The sequence below is a fragment of the Triturus cristatus genome, chromosome 4_1 (assembly GCF_964204655.1).
Source record: "Triturus cristatus chromosome 4_1, aTriCri1.1, whole genome shotgun sequence".
Lineage (NCBI taxonomy): Eukaryota > Metazoa > Chordata > Amphibia > Caudata > Salamandridae > Triturus > Triturus cristatus.
This window is the reverse complement of record NC_140585.1, coordinates 1,159,501,809-1,159,524,574: the sequence shown is the minus strand read 5'-3', so window position 1 is coordinate 1,159,524,574 and position 22,766 is coordinate 1,159,501,809. Positions and strand designations below refer to the sequence as shown.

The window sequence follows — 22,766 nt, the reverse complement described above, 5'->3', positions numbered from 1 at the left end:
CCAATACACTGAAGCCTGTCTTGGAGATGGTCACACCTCCCTGTGATAGGAAACCTATTGTCCAGCCTCCCCTGCCAGGGTTTCGTCCAGCAGCAGGAGGGCAGACCCGTGTCTGTGGCTGGCAGCATGGTTCTGTGAAGCTGGTTCCGGGTGTACCGGTGAAGTCATATTTCTCCCTCCAGTAGGGTGGAATCATACCTCCTCCGCCAGTTACTGGTGGGGAGGTATGATTCCAAGGTGTTTGACACCAAACACAACATGTTTCCATGCAGCCATTCCAAAGTTAGCATTTACCGAGAGGTCATAATGCACTTAAGAGTATATGGTTTGGCTGCATCACAAACAACCCTGGCTAAAGGTTCGGAAGGCTGCAGAGGGGCTCTGCTCATGCATGGGCACCCTCTCACATAAAACTCAGCAACCTGCCTTCAGGATTGATAAGGCCTGCCATAGGGGTGACTGATAGGTTTATATGTGCAGTGATATGGATAGATATAGTGAACCTACATCTAAGTAAGGGGTGCATATACCACCCAACACAGGCTGCTGTAGCAGACCTGTGGTGTCCTTTTGAATGGTCTCCCAGGGGTGGCATAAAACATGCTGCAGCATCTGAGAGGCCTCTGGGGTACCGATGCCCTAGGTACATAGTATACCATATACTAGAAATGTATAAGGGTACCCCAGAATCCAATCTGTGGTGTACCTAAAGTACATGCAATCAATTTAGAGAGGAAGCAGCTAGGCCGGGGTCCTGGATAGCAGGATCCCAGCCAGACTAAAGTCGAAAAACAGTGAAGCATCAGCAAAAAGTGGAGGTAACTATAAAAAGTAGATCCTACTCTCCTACAGAGGTGAAAGAGGAACTTGCGGCTGTACCTTCACTGGGACTCCCAGACTACACTATACCACTTACTTTCTATTGCCATCAAAGAAGCGGGTAAACTCTTGGAGTATTATAACTATGGAGATCTGAAAAGGCTGCTTGCATACGATTAATCTACTCTCTACCCCATAGCTCCCACCATGTTTGGCTCTGTTAAGGCAGCTGTCCAGCTTGTGGAAACATCTGAGTATATTGTGCTGGGTTAAATCCTGATTGCAGCCATTCCTCACTCAGTCACAACTTTACTCCATAGCACCAAAATGTAACAATGTTCTGGTGTCAAACTTTCACATAGCTCTACGCAACCCCACCGTGAACCCAGCCGCTTTGATGTCTCACCTCCCAGAAGGAGAACACCATGATTCCCTTGCAGTTACTGAGCATTTCACAAAACCTTGCATTGATCTCACTGATAGACCAATATCCAATAGCAAACTAGGTTAATACACTGATGGTTCATGTCTTAAAGATGATTCAGGAAATGTAACTTCTAGTTATGCTACGTCTACTGTGTATGAAGTTATTGAAAAAGGATTCACACCTCATGTTCATTCTGAACTTGTAGCCCTGGTCAGAGCACGCAGCCTCACTGAGAACATTTACTTCTGAGGTAGCCCATTACTTTGGGGTACTGTGGAGGCAGTGAGGATTCTTGAGCTCAGCAAAAAAAACATTAAACATTAAACATATATATGAGCAATTTACTGAATACCCTTCTGTTAACCAGTAGGACAGCTGTGAAATCTGCAACCCATCAACCTGTTCTAGATGGAGTGTTCCAAAGGAATGACCTTACAGATCAGGCTGCTAAAACGGCTGCACTTTCATTCCACTGTAAGACTAGCATGTATCTTTTAAGATTTGACATTTTTACCATGCCTACTCTCAAGAACTTAGCCCTGTTACATGAGCAAGCCCCGAATACCGAGAAGCAGAACTGGATTAAGTTGAATTGTAAAAAGGACACTGATGGAGTGTGGAGAGACAGTAGTGGTAGAGTGGGATCCCTGAAATATTTGTCCCCCAACCTTGCCAGACTATAGTATGGCTATGCCCCTGTCAGGAGGGATGATATGGGCTGCCCCTATCCATTGGTTTGTACCTTTCTTCCCCTACACCACTCAAATTTAGAGCCACACATGTGGCACATGCGATGCCCACAATGTTGGAAAAGGAATTAAGACCCCACTTGCTGCCCACCACACTCATTGGGCCCCTTCATCTATGTGCAAGTGGATTTTAGCAAATACCCAGATGCGGACTTTACTCATATGTGTTGGTGATTGTCTGTATGTTCTCTGGTTGGGAAGTTTTATCCTTGCACCTAAGAGGATGCCAATGTGGTAGTGAAGAAGTTGCTGCCAGACTTCATTCCCTGTTTTGGAGTCCCCCTGTACATTTCCAATAATTGTGGGCCACACTTCATTTCATCCATAGTTCAGGGTTTTTGCAAAGCATTAGAGAATAAACTAAGACTTTCACTGTGCCCTCTACCCAAAGTCTGTAGGCAAAGTTAAATGCAATAACACCAATCTCAAAATAAAATAGCAAAAATATCTTCCAAGACTCAACTCAAGTGGCCTGATGCCTGACTCCAAGCCTTATGGTCAATCGAACTACTCCAGTGAAATAATCATGGGCGGACCTTTGATACTGTCTTTCAACCCCACCTGTCCCACCTGCTGCTCTGATCTTACAGTTCAATAATGATGTGGTCTCACAGTACTGAAGACAGTGGATTCGCTGACTCTGCAGTTTCCATTGTCCGGTCCGTGCTGCTTGTCTGAAGTTACCACCCGATCCATGCCACCACTGAAGCCTGGCAAGTAGATGATTTTGAAGGTACACCGGTGGAAGGCTTCTCTGCAGCCATGGTGGAAGGGCGCCTAGATCCTTCTGATCAGCAACACCACTGTCAACTGTCATGGGCTGCGCACCTGGAGTCACTCATTGCATTGCAAGAGTGCACCTGTCCCGCTGGACTCCGTTCATGGGGATCCAGCAACTGTCCCTGCTTCTGTCCCTGATCCCAGATCTGGCACTGCAAGAGGATTGTTTTCATTGCCCCCTATTGCTGTTGGGGGAATATCATAGGATGGCTCTCCTCATTTTTCAGCATTACCACCTCCGAACGAGATGAACAACCGGCTTCCTGCCATTGAATCCCGCTTTGGGTAAGGCAGGTTTTCTTTGCTGCAGCTCTTGCACTCTGACTCCTTCTGGGGTATCTCTTGGAAACTGAATGGGGTGCTAGTGTAAAGCAAATCTGCACTGTGCCTCTCCTTGCTGGTCTGAGTACAAAAAAAACTCCTATCCACTGTTATTAGACAGATATTGCCAGACAGTAAATATTTGTTGTGGCTGGATTTGTACTTGATTGCCCACCGAAGTTTCAGTGAGGTGTGCCTTTGATCCGTATGCCTCTCAACAAAGACATAACATACCTTAATCTATACTTCCATAGAAATCTTTTGCCAGAATGTGCTGACACACTCTTTGAATTCACACGCGATATGGAAAACTTCTGCAGCCCCAATATCATTTCCTGATGGATACTATTCATCTCGCTTTATTGAAGCGAGAGCCGTTTAGTTTGCACCAAGATCCAAGTAATTGGAATATCTTTGTGGGTCAGAGTGGGTGTGACACCGCGCTGGAAACAATGGCAGTTTATGTTACCCCTATTGATTTCCATTTTTTTGCTGGCCAGTTGTATCATAAACACAGTTTCAGAGAGAGGTATGCTCATTTAATTTGTGCCAAGAACACTTATCCCTGGTTACCCGGAGACTGCACTGAGGTTTGTTATCCTGGTTTTGTGGTCCTCACCATTAGACCTGCTGTTGAACACCCCCTCCAACGACAATAAAAAAACTGTGAAGTATCTGAAACAATTGTATTATAATCAATTCGATTTCCTCTGTTTGGTGAGAGACAGACTATATATGAAACAAGACTAAGGGGCCGATTTCAATGTCAGGCGGACCTGAGTCCATCCGACATCGAGTGGGTACTGGGACCGACCGACCTCCTGTTTGCGGTCTCATCCCAGCAATTAGAATGCGACCGAACACTGTTCGGTCGCAGTCCTATTCTTTACAATGGGAGTATGCATTCCGACTGGAACGCATGCTCTCATTGTAAAGAGAAGAGTCGCAGTTCATCCTTGCACCCCATGGCAGGCACCTTCACATCAACAGGGGGGAACCATAGGTGCCCCCTTGGTCACCATCCGGAGGCTCTGCACCCATAGGGGTCCTGCTGGGGGCCCCAAAGTCGACTTCCAGCAGCCTTTCTGTGTCTGAAAGGCCGGCACAGAAAGGCTGTCGGAATCCAACATTGTAATCCCTCGGGCGGCAAGAGCCGCCCTTGGGATTACAGGAGGCTTTCCGAATGGCAGGCGGGCTCTCCAAGCCTATCGGAAGCCATTCGGAAATCCAGTTTGGATTGATTTCAGTCTGACTCAATCTAAATGAATCGGTCAGAAATGAATCCAAACTGCTGATAACGAAGCCGTAGAAACGGCTCCGACCAAGGGTCGGAGCCGTTTACTACGGCATCGTAATCGGCCCCTTAATGTTAAAATATTAGAAGACGTTGCAAACACCACAGGTATTTCTTTAGGGTTGATTAATGAAGAGTTAGATTCCTAAAGAACTGTGATCCTACAGAACCGAATGGCCTTAGACGTCGTTCATGCTGAGCACTGTTTTTGTGCTGTGCCTGATGTTCTTCATCCATCCCTAACACTTCTTTTAGTATACATGGGTGTAACAAATTGGGCCATTTTTGGGGGTGGGTAATTGGGGTGGGTAACTACCTACCTCAAAGAGTAATCACAATCCATCTTAAAGTCACTAAATTAACCTGAGCTCAACCTCCTTGTAGTTATGGCACAGAACAGACTGACTGAACTTACGGCAATGTGTAAAGTATTTATGCAGTACCAAAACAGTAATAAATCAAAATGCAAAACAATAAAAATCCCAGTCCGAATTAGAAAAATAGGGTACAATTAATACACAAATGGACACAAAAATAACTAAAAGCAAATAAGGGTAACCAGAGATATGAATTTTTTGAATAAAGCTTTTAAGTAGAAACAGTGCCAAGAAGCATTGGGAACCAAGGATAATTTAAGGTTGTGGTAGATCGAGATCTAAGTACAATTTGAAGCTGATTGCAACAGAGCAGGATGAAATACACCAATCAACTTCATATCGATTGAAGAATTGAGTTCATGATTTATGACCCAATTTATATGTTGACAGGAAGGGTACTCTGTCGCATCAGTCACAGAGTACCCTTCCCGCCAACATAATGGTCCGCCTGCCAAAACAAAGTGGACAGACCATAGTTTGGCAGCGGCAGAGACTACTCAGTCTTTGCTGTGCTCAAACATCTCCAACAGCCCGATTAAATAATAATTCATCATAGAATTGGCTATATATCCACACACCAAATTTAGATGTGTGCACATATAGCCGTTTTTTGCTGCCCATGGAGTTGACGATGTAGCTGTAGCCATAACAAAAGAGCAAAAGTGGAAAAGCCCTGGGCCCGGGAAGTATTTCTTTAGACATATTCAAAGAAAATGTAAACCTATGGGCACCACTTCTCAGAAATGTATTCACTGCTGCAATAACTGGACCCCGTTTACCCACTTGGAAGGAATCAGTTATTGTGCCCATTTTTAAGAAAAGGGATAGTCCCAGCCCTGCCTTTTATCGTCCAATATCATTGTTAGACTCAACCATGAAGATTTTAGGTAGGGTACTTTTGGCGAGACTGGAGGACTGGGTGGAGTCAAATAATATTATTTCAGATCTCCAGTATGGATTTAGACAAGGGACTGGAACCACAGAACAATGTCTTCATCTTTCTCTTTCAGTTGGTAAATACATTCATACTAAAAATACCGCTTTGCACTTTACTTTTATTGGTTTGTCAAGTTCTTTTGACTCTGTAAATCACTCTAAACTATGGAACATCTTAGAAAGCTTGGGGGTGGAAAAACCGTTAGTCTTACATTTACTTAGACTGCACTGGGACACCTTGGTAAGGATTCGCTATTCTGGTACTGGAAATTGTACAAATTAAGGTCAAAGAGTCCAATAAGGATGTATTTTAGCCCTGTTTCTATTTTTAATTTACATATATGGTCTTGAGGGACACCTTGTCCAGAAGAGGATAAACACCCAGAGGGAGGGAACTCGATACACCCCCACACTCCTTTACGATGACGACGCTGTCCTCATAACTAGGACTGCAAATGGTCTCCAGTAGTTGTTGGATGGTTTGATGGAGTTTAAGAGTGCTCTAGACTTGAAGGTTAACCAATCTAAGTCTTTGATTTTAATCTGTGGGCTCAGAAGCACCAAATCGAAAAACTATTATATTGAGGGATCTCCAGATTTAAAGGTTGACAGTTTTATTTCTGTAGGTATTGCTTTCGACCCCAAACTTTAATGGGCATCTTTGTGTTGCTAAGAGCACTTCAGCTTTCAAAAGCTATTGAAGGGATTTTCCGTTTTGTATCTACATTGGGGCATAGGCTACTGAAACAAATATTGACTTTGTTTAAATCTAAATGTATCTCAGTGGCCTCTCATTGGGCTGGTGTGTGGGGGTATTGTAATAGTAATAATCTCCAGAAATTGCAAAATACTTTTTTCGAAGACTAATATTGGTTCCCTCAGACACAGCCACTCTTTTTTGTCATTCTGAGGTATGCTTGTCCTATTTAGAAGACCTATGAGGGCTGGCTCCCCTTTTACTTTGGGTAAAAATATGGCAATCGAGTGAGCTTGGTCTCACTAAAAGTATAATCACTGATTGCAGGGCCCTTGACAATGTGGCTTACACCCCACGGCTAGGTGTATTAAGAGCACTTTTTCAAGTTTTGGGGCACCTGAGTTGTATAATAATCCTGAATCACTAGTCCCTGTGACGAAAGCTCGGATAAGGTCTCTTTCTTATGACCACTGTCAGAGCTCTCACCGAGCTAACACCTTAAGGATGGTCCTAAGGATGGTGTCCACGGACAGATATTTTTCACTAGCCCCCTGTTATCTCTGGATAAGACAGTACGTTCTTGATTCTTTGCGTCAATGTTACGTCCTACAAATTGGAAGTCATATATACTGGGCTTTCAATATTTTAAGCAGTTAGACTCGGCTGAAATGTGTCGCACAGCCATTCATTTTATCAGAAGCGCACTTAATATCAGGAAGAGGTATTCTTGATAAAGTTATTGTGCTTCGCAGAAGCATAAAATGTTTCTGCACTTTTTGTGGTAATCTAAATCTATAACTTTTTTTTTACTTGTTTACTCTTATGTGTTTTAATAAGTTTATGAAATTGTTTCTAAAATGATTGTATGAAAACGTTTCAATAATGTACTTTTATGGCATTGTTTTGTTGAATACGTTTGTTGTTGACTTTGACTTTTACTGCCCGTCATTGTCAGGCACAGCTGAATGTTCTAAAAAACTAGGGGGCCCATTAGCATGTCGGGCGGATTGCCACCGCCCGCATGGCGGTGGCGATCCACCTGACATTTGTGCCTGCCCACATGCCAATCCCCCCCACCATATTACTATGGCGGGGGGGACCCCGGCAGACGGAAAGCCCGTCCGCCAGTTTTCCGCCAGAAGGCAATCCGCCCGATTGCCTACCCGGCGGAAAAGCTGTTAATATGGTGGCGGTGTCTGGTAGACACCGCCATCCATATTAGTATGCAGGCGGGGACATGCCTTTCCGCATGCAGTCTTCGACATTGGGGGCCCGTAGCGGGCCCCCAGGGATTCTGGGGGGTGGGGGCTGCACATGAGGGTACCTATGGTACCCCCCTGCATTTCAATGTACAATGTGGCAGGCACCGCGTGGTGCCTGTCACATTGTGCATTGAAAGCCACAACTTGCTTGTGTGGCATTGCCCGCCGCAATGTTACAAATGCGGGATGCACCCGCCAGTGTGGTGGGTGCATCCTAATTGTGGGTGCGGGACCGCTGCAAGCATTGCTGGCGGTCCCGGTTCCCGGGTGTATGGCGGGGGGACAAAGTCCGCCCACCATACTAATGACCCCCTAGATCTCATCAAAGCTGATCTGAATGAGTCTACCTTGCGTGCTGTAGTTGACGTTCTCGAGACACAAAGATGAAATGATCTAGAATGCACATTCCAAATGTATCAACAAAATGTTTTAGGAGGCCTAAAGGTACTAACATCTTTTTTTTTACAGAGTTTTATATAGTGCGAACTTGACCCGAATCGGGTATCAGAGCGCTTTACATAGCACCAGTTGCATTACATGAGGACACACATTCATTTTTGTTAGGCACGGGGAGATTACGTGATTTTACCCAGGATCACAGGATGTTCGGTGTCATTGCCCAGACTTCAACCCAGTTGCCCAGATTCAAGGTCGACCGCCCTAGCCGTTAGGCCAACTCCTCTCCTCTTCAAAGTGAACTGGCCCAGATTTATAGTGGTAAATACTGAGGTGAACTCACGTGATCATTCCTCCTTATTACAAGGTCAAGTAGAGGAATTGTCACAAGGTAACTGCAGCAATGATGGCCAATAAAAAATTATTGCAATGGAAAGTCTGGTTCCCATTCTTCAACAAACTGATGGAAAAGAAAGCAAGGGTAAGTGAATGTATAGGTAAAGACAGCTTTCCACAACCCTTACAACCCCTAGTAACGTCACAAATTCAGAGAAGTACATTAAAGAAAGAAAGTCACAATGGATTTTTTTGTTCTTTTACCATAGGTAACATGTACTGGTAGCCATTGACAGATGCTCACATTTTCTTAAGGTTATGGCTGTTCTCAACACAGCATCTGATGTAGTCATACCAGTACTCACTAAGATTTTCTCCACTTTTGGCATTCTTCCCATCCTTTTAGCAGAGGGGAACTCACATAATTTGCAGCAAGACCGGGCTTCAAACACTGAAAGATACCACTGCTTTAGCCTCAAGACTATGGTGTCTTCAAACACTTCATGACTTTCTTGAAAGAGGTGCTTCAAATTTCCAAGGCCATCGCTGAAACACTAGGACCCACACTGTGTGACGGTGGTTTTGCAACTAAACTCATGTTCGGGAAGAAAATCCCCAGCAAAATAGCACAATTTGCTGAAGAACCTGATCCACAAATGACACTGAAAGTGCAACACAGAGAGGCTGCTCAGAAACAGAAAATGAGACTATTTGCAGGTGAATATCTGTTCCACATTCGCTTTTACAACGCATGTAATACAAGGTGTTGACCTTTATATATACTACCCAGCCAGTGGTGGTCTCCACTAGGAAGTTATAGTTAGTAGCACTGTGAGGAAATGGGCTGTATTATGTAGTGTGATTGTGCAACCACTTTAGAATCTCAAGGTTTCATATGTCAAACCTTCAGCTCAATCCTGGGTACCTGTGTCACTGAGCAGCAAGGCTTACACAGAGGAACTATTGTAAAGTATTTAAACACAACCAAAACAATTGAAGAAAAAATCATGCAACATTCAAGAAATCCAACACCAACTTATACAAATAGAATGTGTTTTATAAGGATTTAGACACTAGAATGAAAAAGATCCACCAGAGAGTTTCGGAAATATAGATAATGCGAGCAATCATAAATCATAGCATTTTTACTTCACCGCGAACAATCCATTGCAAAGCCAATGAATTCAACACTCAGAAACTTTTTCAGGGAAAACTTGGATAAGTGTCAATGCATTCGGTTGTAAGTACTTGAGGCAACCTACTCTAGCAGGGAGCTAGACAGGGGGACCATCCAGGTCCTCCAGAAAGTGACCTTCACAGAAGAAGCAGTCTGCCAGCAGTTCCAGGCACTTTGTCCACGTTGCAATGGATTCCCATGGAGTAATCCTGATGCAAGGGATGGAGGATGCTCCAAGGATGCTGTGGATGCAATGCGGTCGATGGGGATCTTCCTGCAGGGATTCCTTGGTCCACGAAGATTGCGAGGGGGTCTTGGTTACAGGCAATGACAAAAACAGAGATGCAACAAAAGTAATTAATTATAAATAAAAAAGAGGTTCTTGAGTCTTCAATAATGTATCTGTATTATTCTTTAATATTCTTAATCCACAAGTGCAGCCAATGCGTTTCACCCTAAACTGGGCTTCATCAGGGCTGCAAATAGAACATACCCAAATCAAATACTGCAAAAGCAAGGTTTCTCCTAACGTGCAAATACAAACACTTGTGATCATGATTAGAAATCCAGATAACATACAAAATGTATTATTTAAAAAAGGGGGATTTAAAATATACCCCTTAAGACAATTAATTAAAAGAAAACTCAAAAACTTGAGTCTCACACAATAGGACCCATAAAAACTCAAGAAACCACCAATGCAAAAAGTGAAAGAGAGTAAAAGAGGAAAAAAGAGCAATATTTTTTTATTAAAGAGAGACTCAACAGTAAACACACCCAAAAGTGTGAAAGCACTAAAACGTTGTTCCTAATGCAATCAACAAGTGAGATTACAGAAATCACCAAGTCAGAAGTCATGACAAATCGTAAGCCAAGACCAAAGACCACCAACCAGTAAACACATACCCACCAAGACAAAGTTATTAGATCTAGCTCCCTCACCAAGACTAGTATCTCACTGTAAATTTTAGAATGGTGTACATAGTCATCCATAAAAAGGCGAATGCCTGGATTTGTTATCTTCCCGGAATATTAAGGAAAAAGGGTTTCACAATGAGTGGCCCTCCAATTGTAAAAATAAAGTTGAAATTTCCCAATGTAGAATCATAAAATACCTCAAATAATAGAGTGAGTCCCGTCCTCCGTATGGACCTGACTATGCATTAGCAGGCGTCGCGTGCCCAAGAATATAGTACAGCAATAAAGGCAAATTCATCATTTATTCTGGCATCATGAACTCCCTCAAGTCTGAGAGATGTTCAAAGTACTATGAGCTAAAGAGAAAGAAAGAAAGGGAAAAACTCCTTATTGTTTGACCTGCAAAATACATCACTCGCCAAGTAGAAATAATATGTCTGCCTCAAACTTAGAGGTCAGCAGACCCACGCTGCTTAATTTTCAACTCCGAAATGTAAGAAAGCCAACAAGCTAGTACCAATGTCCGACGCGCGACCCCTATGCTAATTCGAATAGGTTGGCTGTCCATAATTTTTTAAGTCATGATAATAAAGCTATTGTAAGTAATATATAAGATGTCAACCCTGAATGTGAGAAAATACCAAAGTCTATTGTATTACGTCATGTTCTATGTTACTATTCGATGACGTGCAATTAAAAAAGCCAAAAAGGTTTTTATCTTGTGAATACTTGAGTGACTAATTGGGCTGTACGACCTCGAATCCCCTGGCTGCTTGTTGAGAGTATAGTGTAGGTCCTAGTTACAGGGTCGATGTCCCACAAGGTCTTCTCTTTGGTCTGGCCAAAGTCCAGTTGCCACTGGACTACCAGTCACCCAGTGATGTGGTCACAAACCAATCCTTCCTGGGTCGATAACTCACCTTCTGAGGGTCCCAGCAACTCTCCGACAGAACTCCTGGGCGGGTTCTGTGAACTCGGGTGCAACTCTGTACATCAGGTTCTGGTCCTTGGGGCTTCACAATGGGGGTAGTAGTGGCTTGAAGACTTTGGCTAGCTACTTGCCCCAGCAGGCTTCTTCAACTGTTGTGTCCCTGTGCAGCGAACAGGAGGCTAGTTGGCTGGCCCTTGGAGTCTCTTGGCTTGACTGGACTCTAAAGATGACTTCTCTTAGAGCACGACACAGCAGTCACAGTCCCTACCTTCGCTAACCACCAGGCACAGCAGGAGCAATCTTGGATAGTGCAGCCTCTCTTTGCTGGTCCCTCGATGCAGCAGAGAAGTCCTTCTTCGGTCCTTCTTCCAAGTTGGTCGAGATCTGAGTTCTGGATACCAGGTGCTCACCCTTTATGCTTGGAAAGTGCCCTCGGGACACAATGTGGTTAGTAGCCAATGGGCTACCAGGTTCTCTCCCACCTGGTGACCACTTCCTGTGGAGTGTACCATCGGGCTATCCCAGGAAGCACCATTCTGCCCACTCCTAAGATGACGAGACCCCCTCTCGGTTTTCAGACCTCACTAGTACATCTCCGGGGTGTGGCTACCTAGGGCTACACTACCCTGGGAATACTGGTTTGGCAACTAGTTTCCCCTCTCTGCTCCCCGTGCCAGCCTGTTTACCTCAACAATGGGGCAGCCCTCCCCTGGTGGTACACACCTGCCCTTCAAAGGCGGCTTCACCTTTGAAGTCTGCCTTTTTGGGGCTAACACCCAAGTGGCATCCTCCAGGAGGGAGGTGATACCTCCCTGGCCTGCAATTCCTCATTATTCTACTTTGCAAGAGTTCTTGGCACGTCTATCCAGGAGGGCTGAAAGCTCTCTCAGGGAACAGGCTCCATGTGTGTCCGGAAAGCACAGGAGGTTCATAAGCAACACAGTGGCAGCTTTGCTAAAGCTGCACAGTGCAACAAGTTACATTTATTTCGACTTGACTTAATGAAACGAGTTGTTTGATAACCTTGGAGTGCCTACTTTGGTCACGCCTCTCAGGAGTTAGCACAGCTGAGGTCCAGCGTGTAACCCTCTACTCGCCAATTGGACGACCAAGTCTTTCCACAGTAAAAACTGTAGTTTTGCGTGTTTTATTGTCAGGAAAAGTAAAGTTCATGTCCTGGCTGTGCTATATGGTGCACCCTTACTTTAGGACTCAGTATGCCTGCCAGAGGGATGACTTACACACATGTACAGGAGAAGTGGATTTGACAATGCTTTCAACAGCAAAGCCTGGCTAGCAGTGCACGACTGCTCTACCAGTCTTCAGTTACGGACTGGGGGACTCGTTGGAGTTGGGGAACCTCCAGAGCATCACAACCAGTGCTACAAGCACCTTCTAACTTACATGCAGTGGGTACCATGGAACCATTTGCTAGGAACTTACAGGTAAGTTAGCCATTTCAAATTGGGAACAGCCTATTCGACATACATGTTTAGGGTCAAGGCACTGGCACTCAGGTCTGGTTAGCAGGCATCAGTGCACTCTTAGAGTTAAAAAACAGCAAAATTAGGTGAAAAACTTGGAGTTGGCCATACAAAAAGAGGCATTTCCTTACAGCTATGTTACCATAGTAAAAGTATTTTTTATTTCTTGCATAACTTTATGAATCTTCACAAAACTTTCCAAATAAAGGTTCATCAACGTCAACTCCTTCCTGGAATGTTTCGGATTGATCCATCAAGTGAAGGTCGAGAAAAAAGGTGGATCTTGTTTTTCCCATCCAGTTTTCCATATGAAAATTAGACACAGCTACAGCCAAAACGGCTGATTTTGTACAAAAATCATGCCATTTTGTGATTTTGTGTAACTCTGCTCAGTTTTGAAAAATTAAGGTTCAAAATGTATGTATATATCAGGCCACAAAGGATCTGTGGGTCCAACAGGCATGCTCCATACCCCCCCCCCCCCGATCCGGTGGGCCCCGCAGGGGCCAAAAATAGTTTTTTTTAAAAAGTTTGTGGCACCATGAATCCACGATAAAACCAAAAAAAATATGGATGGACTAAATAAGGCTCCGGGGGTGGGCCAGGGCCCTAGTGGGGTCAGTCATTGTGACATATTTTTATGGGCAGGTGGATGTGCGGAAGCCCCTTCCGGAGTCTTTTCCAGCCTCGGGGACCCCACCCTCCGTGGCTGCATTATGTTTAATGGAGAGGGTATGTGCAGCCCCCCACCCCAGGCCACTTTAATGCCCTGGGGACCCATACCCCGGGGCAGCTTTATTTTCAATGGGGAGGGGGTGCATGGTCCCTCCTCCCCATCCCTTGGGCCTAAGCATTTTTTAAAAAGGTCTCCTTGGCATTTGAAAGGCCCCTGGGACCCTATTCCACAGGACCGAAGACATTTTAAATTGGGGGAGCTCTGGGTTGGACTCCCTCCCCCTTTCATGAACCATCTTATGGCCCAAGGGCGCCATTTTCTCGGACACTGCTGTTTCCTACCCGGAAGGCTGAGTTTCTGTGTTTTTTTTAGTTTAAAATGATAATGTTGTCACTGAGAAATTCACCTAACTATATTGTTACTTTAATCTTTGTTTTTTCTGTGAATTTCTAGGTTTAAAAAAAAATGTAATTAATTATCAGATAATGGGCATGTGTAGTAGGGTGCAAGGAGAAACTGACCTCTCCTTTCAGACCTCTCTCTCAGAGGATGGGTGTGCATAGTGGTGTGCGGGAGGGACTAGCCTCTCCTTTCAGACCCATCTCCCAGGTGACGGTGTGCGTAGTAGGTTGGGGATTAGTACTGGTCTGTCCGCTGAGATCTCTCTTGGATGATGGTTGTATGGAGTAGGGTGCAGAGAGGGACTGGGCTCCCCTTTCAGACCTCTCTCTCAGATGACGGGTGCGTGTATCAGGGTGTGTAGAGGGACTGGCCTCTCTGCTGATACAATGATGTAATTTGAGTTGTCATCAGTGATGTCACAAATGATGTCATAGAGCATGTCTTGAGTAATGTAATATGTGAGGTCAAAAGCAGTGCATGGCAGGGCGCAAGTTATAGCTCTGCTAACTATAAGTGGTGAATTTCTATGTTTTTTGTTTTGTTTAGAACATTACTGTTGTCACTGACATATTCACCTAACTGTAGCATTACTCTATCTGTTGGCCGTTTCAGTGAATTTATAAGGATTTCTTTTTTTTAAATGAAAACACATCTGTCTATCACACCAAACTATAACGTTACTTTAATCTTTGGTGTTTTCAGTGAAAAAATATATATATATCACAAACAGACCTTGGAAAGTCCGGAGCTTCTCTCACGGTGGTCCCAGACGGGTTCCAGTAGCCCAAGTAACAGCAACAAACTCTCCGTATCAGGAAAGAAATCCAGGACTCACAGGGGCGTTTTTCAATATTTATTAGGCAAGGTGACGCCTCACCAACGCGTTTCGCTTTGCAGCTTTTTCACGGTATGGTGGCTACTCCATTGTACCCATATTTACATACAATTTAATTAAATAACACAAAGGAAGGACTCCACTAGACCTGTGTGTTCATAGTCTAACATGAGCGCCATTTTAAGAGTATATCTCGAGAATGGATATGCACGCTTACTATGCATTTAACAAGTTATAAAAATGTGAATAAAATGCCCACGCATCATTAATAATGACAAATAATTCAAGTTAATATTAATACAAGTTAATATTGATACAAATGATGCTTGCATGATTTGGAACTGATTTACACTCGCTGAACTCCATAGCGTAGACACTTCTGCCCAAGTGGGCTGATGTTGAAACAATTGCCTGTGTTAGTGGCACCAACTGAAATGCCAACTCACAAAATTACAATCATGTCGGCAAAAATATATGTTAATGATAATACAAGTGATGCTTACGTGATTAGGAAATGCTAAACAATCACCAAGCAGTATAACAAAAAAACAGTATGGAGTCAAGATTTATTATTGACTTCGACACCTTGATGCCTGAAGGTTTGAACTCTAGTGAGGAGATGACAGTACATTTATAAGGGATTATGGTAGCTCTATTTTTGAAGTTGATTTCTGATGACAAGTGTTTTTATCTAGACATAAGAATTTTAGGAATATTGGATTTAGTGATTGAAATTCTGAGATTGGTATGAGAAGCAAGAAGTAAACAAGATGTTTTTCTTTCTCTTTTTTGTCCCCTTTTTACATAATTAGGAAAGGCGAGCGTCAGGACAGCAAATAAGAGGATCTCTGAGAAGGCTTGAAGTGACTAATGTGTGGTATTGGGACTATATGAACTGCATAATTTGATGTAACCAATGGACCCACTTGGGCGAGATGTTTAGAGGTTGTGCATAACACCAATATTTGTAATTGTTATAACATTAGCCCACTGGGGCAGGACTGTTTTTTGTTATCCTGCTTGGTGATTGTTTAGCATTTCCTAATCACGTAAGCATCACTTGTATTATCATTAACATATATTTTTTGCCGACATGATTGTAATTTTGTGAGTTGGCATTTCAGTTGGTGCATGCCAATCAGCCCACTTGGGCAGAAGTGTCTACGCTATGGAGTTCAGCGAGTGTAAATCAGTTCCAAATCACGCAAGCATCATGTGTATCAACATTAACTTGTATTAACATTAACTTGAATTATTTGTCAATATTAATGATGCGTGGGCATTTTATTCACATTTTTATAACTTGTTAAATGCATAGCGAGCGTGCATATCCATTCTCGAGATATACTCTTAAAATGGCGCTCATGTTAGACTATGAACACACAGGTCTATTGGAGTCCTTCCTTTGTGTTATTGAATGAAATTGTATGTAAATATGGGTACAATGGAGAAGCCACCATACAGTGAAAAAGCTGCAAAGCGAAACGCGTTGGTGAGGCGTCACCTTGCCTAATAAATCTTGAAAAGCGCCCCTGTGAGTCCTGGATTTCTTTCCTGATACGGAGAATTTGTTCCTGATATATATATTCTTTTCATATATGCGTACAAATGTATAGATATGCTTTTCATTATTTTACATTTTATCTATACCCCTTTCCAATCCCACTACCATTAAAAAATTCCTTAATCCCCATACCCTTACCTTTCCCGGAACCCTATAAAACCCAGTAGCCAAGGTATAGGTTATAGGTGATAATTGGTTGATCTTAGTTGCAGATAAGTATATTCATTGCATGTTATTAGCTTAGTCCTTAGGTTAGCCCCACCAGGACCGCATATGCCAACTGAAACTCTCAACCTCAGAGGCACCCAAGCATTCCATAGCATCACCATGCACTCCAACATTCCACACAGCACATTCATACTAGCTGAGCCGCATGGACCAGAGCACCAGGGAACTTGCATGGTAAAATACACCAAACATAACACATCTTTCTCCTTTACAGAACACATGCAAATATTGCGAATGCAAGATAGAAACAACACATTTACATTAGGATCAAAAGTTGCCAAATAAAGGTCTGACGATTGAAACAAAGCATTCCTACATCAACATACATAAAAGATATTGTGAATGCAAGATGGAAACACATTTCCACGCATTTACATTAGGATCAAAAATTGCTAAATAAAGGACTGAAGTTCGAAACAAAGCAGTCCTTCATCAACATCCAAAATAGAAAGAGACAATATATATATATATATATATATATATATATATATATGTATATATATATATATATATATATATACACATATACATATATCCCCTTCACACACACATCCCACCACTCACATGCATCTCATGCAGACCCAAACCACACACCCACAACTCACACACATCTTTTACAGATGCTTACCAGGAAAACATACCGCTCCTGTTACCACCACAAACCACACCAGCTGGCCAAACTAGCTTGACTTGACATAACTCAGAAAACCAATAATAAAGTGGCACGGCACACCAACCCACAGTAACAGAACAACAAACGCCATCAAAGCAATCTCGAACTCATTCACACAACAAAGAACTCCCATACTCACGTACCCAAACGAAGAACTCTAAATGTAACAGAAAAAAACTATTAACATGACTGTAATGTCAGCGACAATTACCACACACACAAAACGTACATACCGGTAGGAATTCACACAGGAAATCTAAATATCATAAAAGAACCTCATTAATGAGTCCCACGCACCTGTAGGAATTCACTCTTACACGGGAACTCACTATATCACAATAAAACCTCAGTTTACACACCGGTAGGAATTAACACTACACAGTAAATCAAAATATCACAACAGAACCTCAGTAACGATACCCACGCATGTGTAGGAATTCACTCTTACACGGGAACTCACTATATCACAATACAACCTCAGTAATGATTTCCACGCACAGAAAACATGCGCACCGGTAAAAATTCACACTAGCACAGAGAAATCATCACTCATGACATCATGTTAAAGTAAGCATACTAAAGAGGAAAAAAATATTATTAGATTAAGGCAGCAGATATGAATTGTATGTAACACCCTGGACATCATGGCATAAAGTAAGCATAGTACTGGTCAGCAATATGGTCTACAGATTAATAAGCGTTGAAAGTTCAACTTGGCATAAAACACTTTGGCATAAAACCATCATGACTACATGCAGCAGTGATACTTTAAGTCTCCGGTGAGCGACCTCTCACCCGAAGCATCCCACGGTCACCATACCTCAGAGCAGGCGCGCAACACCCATTGGACTCACAGGGCTTCAGCCCCCCCCCCCCCCCCCTCGTGTGTGGCAGCCCGGGTTGAGACAGCTTCCCGGCGCGCACACAGCCGCACCCGTGCACTTCACAGGTCTTTAAAAGACCATTTGTATGTTAACGAGGCCTCGCTGTTGTTTCACCCCTTCTAAGAGCCCCTGCAGCCCCACTCTTGCTTAAAGATTCAGCCGCTCCCCGAAATTTTTTCTTAGCCCCCCCCCCCGAAATTTGGCTCTAGTTGCGCCTCTGCCTCAGAGTCATAATTGCTCTCATCATTATTTTAGTAGAAGAAGTAATGCTGCGAAATCTCGTAGATGCCTACACGGTGTAGATTTGGATGTCCCTGTTGAGCTGACTGACTCCACTTAAATGGTGAAACTAACCAGCCACCTCATATGTGTATTCACCGCCGTCGGAAAACCTGCAGTAAGTATCTAAGCAGAGATATAGCTCCGTCTCAGAGGTGCGCACAGTGAAAACCCTTGACCTGCTACGTTATAGAGAAGGGACTGCTGGGCAAACTCTCAGGAAGTCAGCATTCCAGCCTTCCAATGATACACTGTTGCCGTCAAGAATACTCTTAACATGTCAGCATGCCCTCCAGTCTCTACGAGGCTTCTAAGCTGCCACAGGTCGTGCTCTCCTGAGCTCACAGTTGCCAACAAGATTTTCGCTGCTCGAGACCAGTGCGACTCCGCTTCGCGGATCCTTAGGTAAGCACCGCACAATAGTACAAACACGCAGAAACATGAATGTTCTATCTTGCAGATGGTAGCTGCCCACGAGCGCATTTTTAAAATATCAAATGTCCACAGCATGGTCATCTCGCCAGCGCATCACACCGCTTCTAAGCCAAACTCTCACGAAATGCTGCGGGTTCGCGATCAGTGACAACTTTTCTTCCCCAATCCAAATCGATGTAGATTGAATGTTCAGCACTTGCCGGTTCCTACAACATAAATGCTGCCAGTTCAGCGCCAGGGCACTCCAATTGACTGCTGCCACATCACATGAATGCTGCTGGTTACCTCACAAATACACGTTGCAGAATGCCATCAACTGCACGCAAGTGTTTGACTCAAATTCCATGTCGAGAGATCAAAGCAAACAAGCATTGGCATAGCCAATAGGTCTCGCCTTTGGTACCTTATAAGTGTTTAGCCATGCAACAGTTGCATAACTAAACACTTATAAGGTCCCAAAAGCGAGACCTATTGGCTATGCCAATGCTTGTTTGTTTTGACTGCTGCAATCTATTGAAGCCTCACGGAGAACATCAAAGCGGCCGTGCGGCCGGGAAAGTGATCGCGATAAAACATCAAAGCGGCCGCGAAAGTGAAAGTATTCGCGGTAAAGCGCGACGCCCGCGCACATGCACTGTAGCTCTAGGCTGGCCTGGTAGCACTTTTTGGAGCCCTCTCAATTAGTCTCGCCAGACCAGCGCATGCGCTGGGTCAGGCGAGACCTAAAAATGCCCGGGCTATGGGCTATCCGATGGGGAGGGCACTGGTGGGGCTGCAGGGCATAATGTTGCTCTTGATTCCTTAAGTCACTTAATGTTGACCTCATGCATAGTTTCTGTAGATTTTTTCCAAATCATCGGCAAAACGTTGTAATGAAAATGCCCAGTAGCCGAGGTGTAGGTTATAGGTGATGGTTTATTGGTCTTGCTTGCAGATAAGATAATTCATAGTAGGTTCTTAGCTTAGTCCCTAGGATAGCCCCACCAGGAGAAGCTTCCTTGCTGCTCAGCCCATACTTCAACTGGCCCTCAACCTCACAGGCACCCAAGCATTCCATAGCATCACCATGCACTCCAACATTCCACACAGCACATTCATACTAGCTGAGCCAGCAGGGATCAGAGCTCCAGGGAACATGCATGGTAAAATACACCAGATATAACACGTAACCATATCTTTACACAAACTTGAATCCTAAAAACCCTTACAACCCTGCAGTTTACCCATCCTGAAACAAAAAAAAAACAGAATAATACCCTTACTTACTCCTACCCTTATCCAGCCCTGATTCCTAAAGAACCCTTACTGCACTTTACTACCTTCTGCCCTTACCGATCCCTGAACCCTAAAATACCCTTACCTCCCTTCACTACCCTTTACCCTTACCCATCCATGAATCCTAAAAAACACTTATAACCCCTTACTTATCCTTAGCCCTACCCTGAACCTTAAAAACGATTACATTCCTACATCCTACCCATCCCTGTACCCTAAAAACCCCTACGGACCCCTTAACTTCACCCAACCCTGATCCCTAAAAACTCTCCTAAACAAACCCTTAAACTAAACCTTCCCCTGCACAACATGAAACTCTCATTACTTCAAAGTTGCATCCATTAGTAGAATACCAACATTTACTCAAATGTAGCAATCCGGCTCTTAACTTTCAAATCAACCCCCCCCCCCCCACACCCCACCGCACCGCTCATCTTAAGCATCAACATAACCAAGCTTCCTTCTATTCCTGAAATACTCTCAGAAAACCACCTCACCCGCCCTGCTGCACCTGCACATCAGCGTCGACATGGCCGGATTTAGCTTTGATGGCGCCCAGTGCGACAATCATTTTTGGCGGCCCCTCCCCCATGACTTCCTCTTTGGATTCTCTCAATGCCACGGGGCTGCAGTGCCCCTCATCTCTCCAATCATACCTTATTGCTAAACACAGCAGACTCCTGAGGTCAGCGCCCCCCTCCTGGGGGCGCCCAGTGCGGTCGCACCAGTCGCACTGCCCTAAAGCCAGCGACAAATATCCCCTTAAAGCAATTCAAAAAGCTATACACCTGTCTCACCAACAAAAACAAAGCCACTCCATATCGAACTAAAATGACAACTAAAAACACGGACAACGTACTTCTCCAAGGGATGGAGGGAGGGGTGGAAAGACATTTGCTAATTTCCAGAGACCAGCCAGCGTGCGCCCTGCCTAGCAAAAAGGAGGGGCCACTCCTAGTGTCCGGTCCTTTGAAGTCGCTAAACCCCGCCCCTCTCTACACCTGCTGGCCAATGAACATCCCTCCCCATGGACACCGGACCACACCAACCTCCGATCTCCCTTGCCTCCCCTCCTCCGAAGAATTCTTTAGGGATGCTGGATCCCTCACCCCTTCTCCCCCACAAGCCTGCATGCTTGTCACTGATTGCATGCCCTGTCACGTGACCACAAGCCACCAGCAAAGGTCAGGCTCACTTCACAAAGCTCTAGGTGTTTCCTGCAGTGGTGCCAATTTAAGTAAACACGGGTTGAACTTTGAGCTCTGAGTAAATGGCATAGATTTTTCCAAGTTACACATTGCACTTGGGGCTGAAGAGAGAATGCGGACACAGCCGAGCGGGATTTTCTACATTCATTTCTAAACTGTCGAGATTAGGTCAGTAGATGGTGCCTGCCCGGCCTCTGTCCTGCACCTGCTAATGAACGCACAAAGAGAAGTGTGAAAAGACAACGCACCAGCCACTAGCAGTTCAGCACCGCACTGTAGAGGAGTCTGTGGGTACAGCATGTGCATAAAACCAGAATCGGACCGATAAGGCATGTATTGAGGGCTAGGCACCGAGGGCATTATTAACCAGCCCCTTGCGCGTCCGGTGCGTCACTTTTTATGATGCCCCGGCTGCCTCGTAGATATGGTGGAAGGCAACGCAGCGCAGCGCAGCGCAGCGCATGTTGCTGCATTGCCTTACTCTGCGTCAGGGAGGCATGGACGTTGCGGTGGGAGTTCCAATGCAACACCCATGGGTTTTGACGCATTCCCAGATTTATAAGGCTCTATAATCCTGGCAATGCGCCAAAACTGTACGCCTCCCCAGGGCAGGCGTGACAAGAAGAAATATGTTTATTTCTCGTTTTTTCCTCTTTATGTGTGCTGCATTCTGTCTGCAGCACACATAGAAAGAGGAAAACACCTCCATGGATTGTTTTTGTGAAGACACGAGTCCCTTCCTGTACAAAAACAATCCGGCCAACAATGCAGACACCATGGTGCAAGGGTGCCTACGTTGGCGCTAGGCACCATATTGTGTGCCGGGTGAACACGGTGCATTCCTGCCCTTTCAATTAAGCTTGGGGCAGCGCAGCAAAAAACCCCTGCGGCGCCGCCCTACACCAAATCATTGTAAATGAGGCCGGAAGTGAACGATTTTCCTTACAACAGGAAATAAGTATATTGCATACTACAGACACTGGAAACAGTGAAAATATACAGAAAGTCACTGTACTCTGTACATCTGGGGAACCAGTGCAGACACATGCCGGAACGTGGGAGGCACTATGGGGCATATATAATGATGCAGCGCAGTGCTGTAAGCCATCTTGCTGCACCGAGCTGCGTCATTAGGAAAGTGCAGGGATGCGTCATATTTATAACAACATGATGCATCCCTGTGCTTTCCTATGCGCTGGCGCACAATAGGCTGCCTAGCGCCAATGCAGGTACCCTTATGGTGCAAGGGTGCCGGTGTGAAAGAGAGGATTGTTTTTGTGCAGGAAGGGACACCTTTCTGCACAAAAATAATCATGATTGCAGCACACATAGAGAGAGGAAAAAATGAGGAGAAATAAAAGTATTTCTCCTCATTGTGCCACTTTTACGGCGTTAGAATCGGA

At 44.4% G+C, this 22,766-nt stretch overlaps 1 long non-coding RNA gene across 1 annotated transcript in view; it reads right to left on the bottom strand.

Annotated features, from left to right (window-relative positions):
• Positions 1 to 9,434: 9,434 nt before the first annotated feature.
• Positions 9,435 to 22,766, bottom strand: part of LOC146856249 (uncharacterized) — a 292,741-nt gene continuing 279,409 nt past the window's right edge. Inside the window, exon 3 of the long non-coding RNA XR_014981450.1 lies at positions 9,435 to 9,884. This is a non-coding gene — a long non-coding RNA (uncharacterized LOC146856249). The remainder of the gene's footprint in view (positions 9,885 to 22,766) is intronic.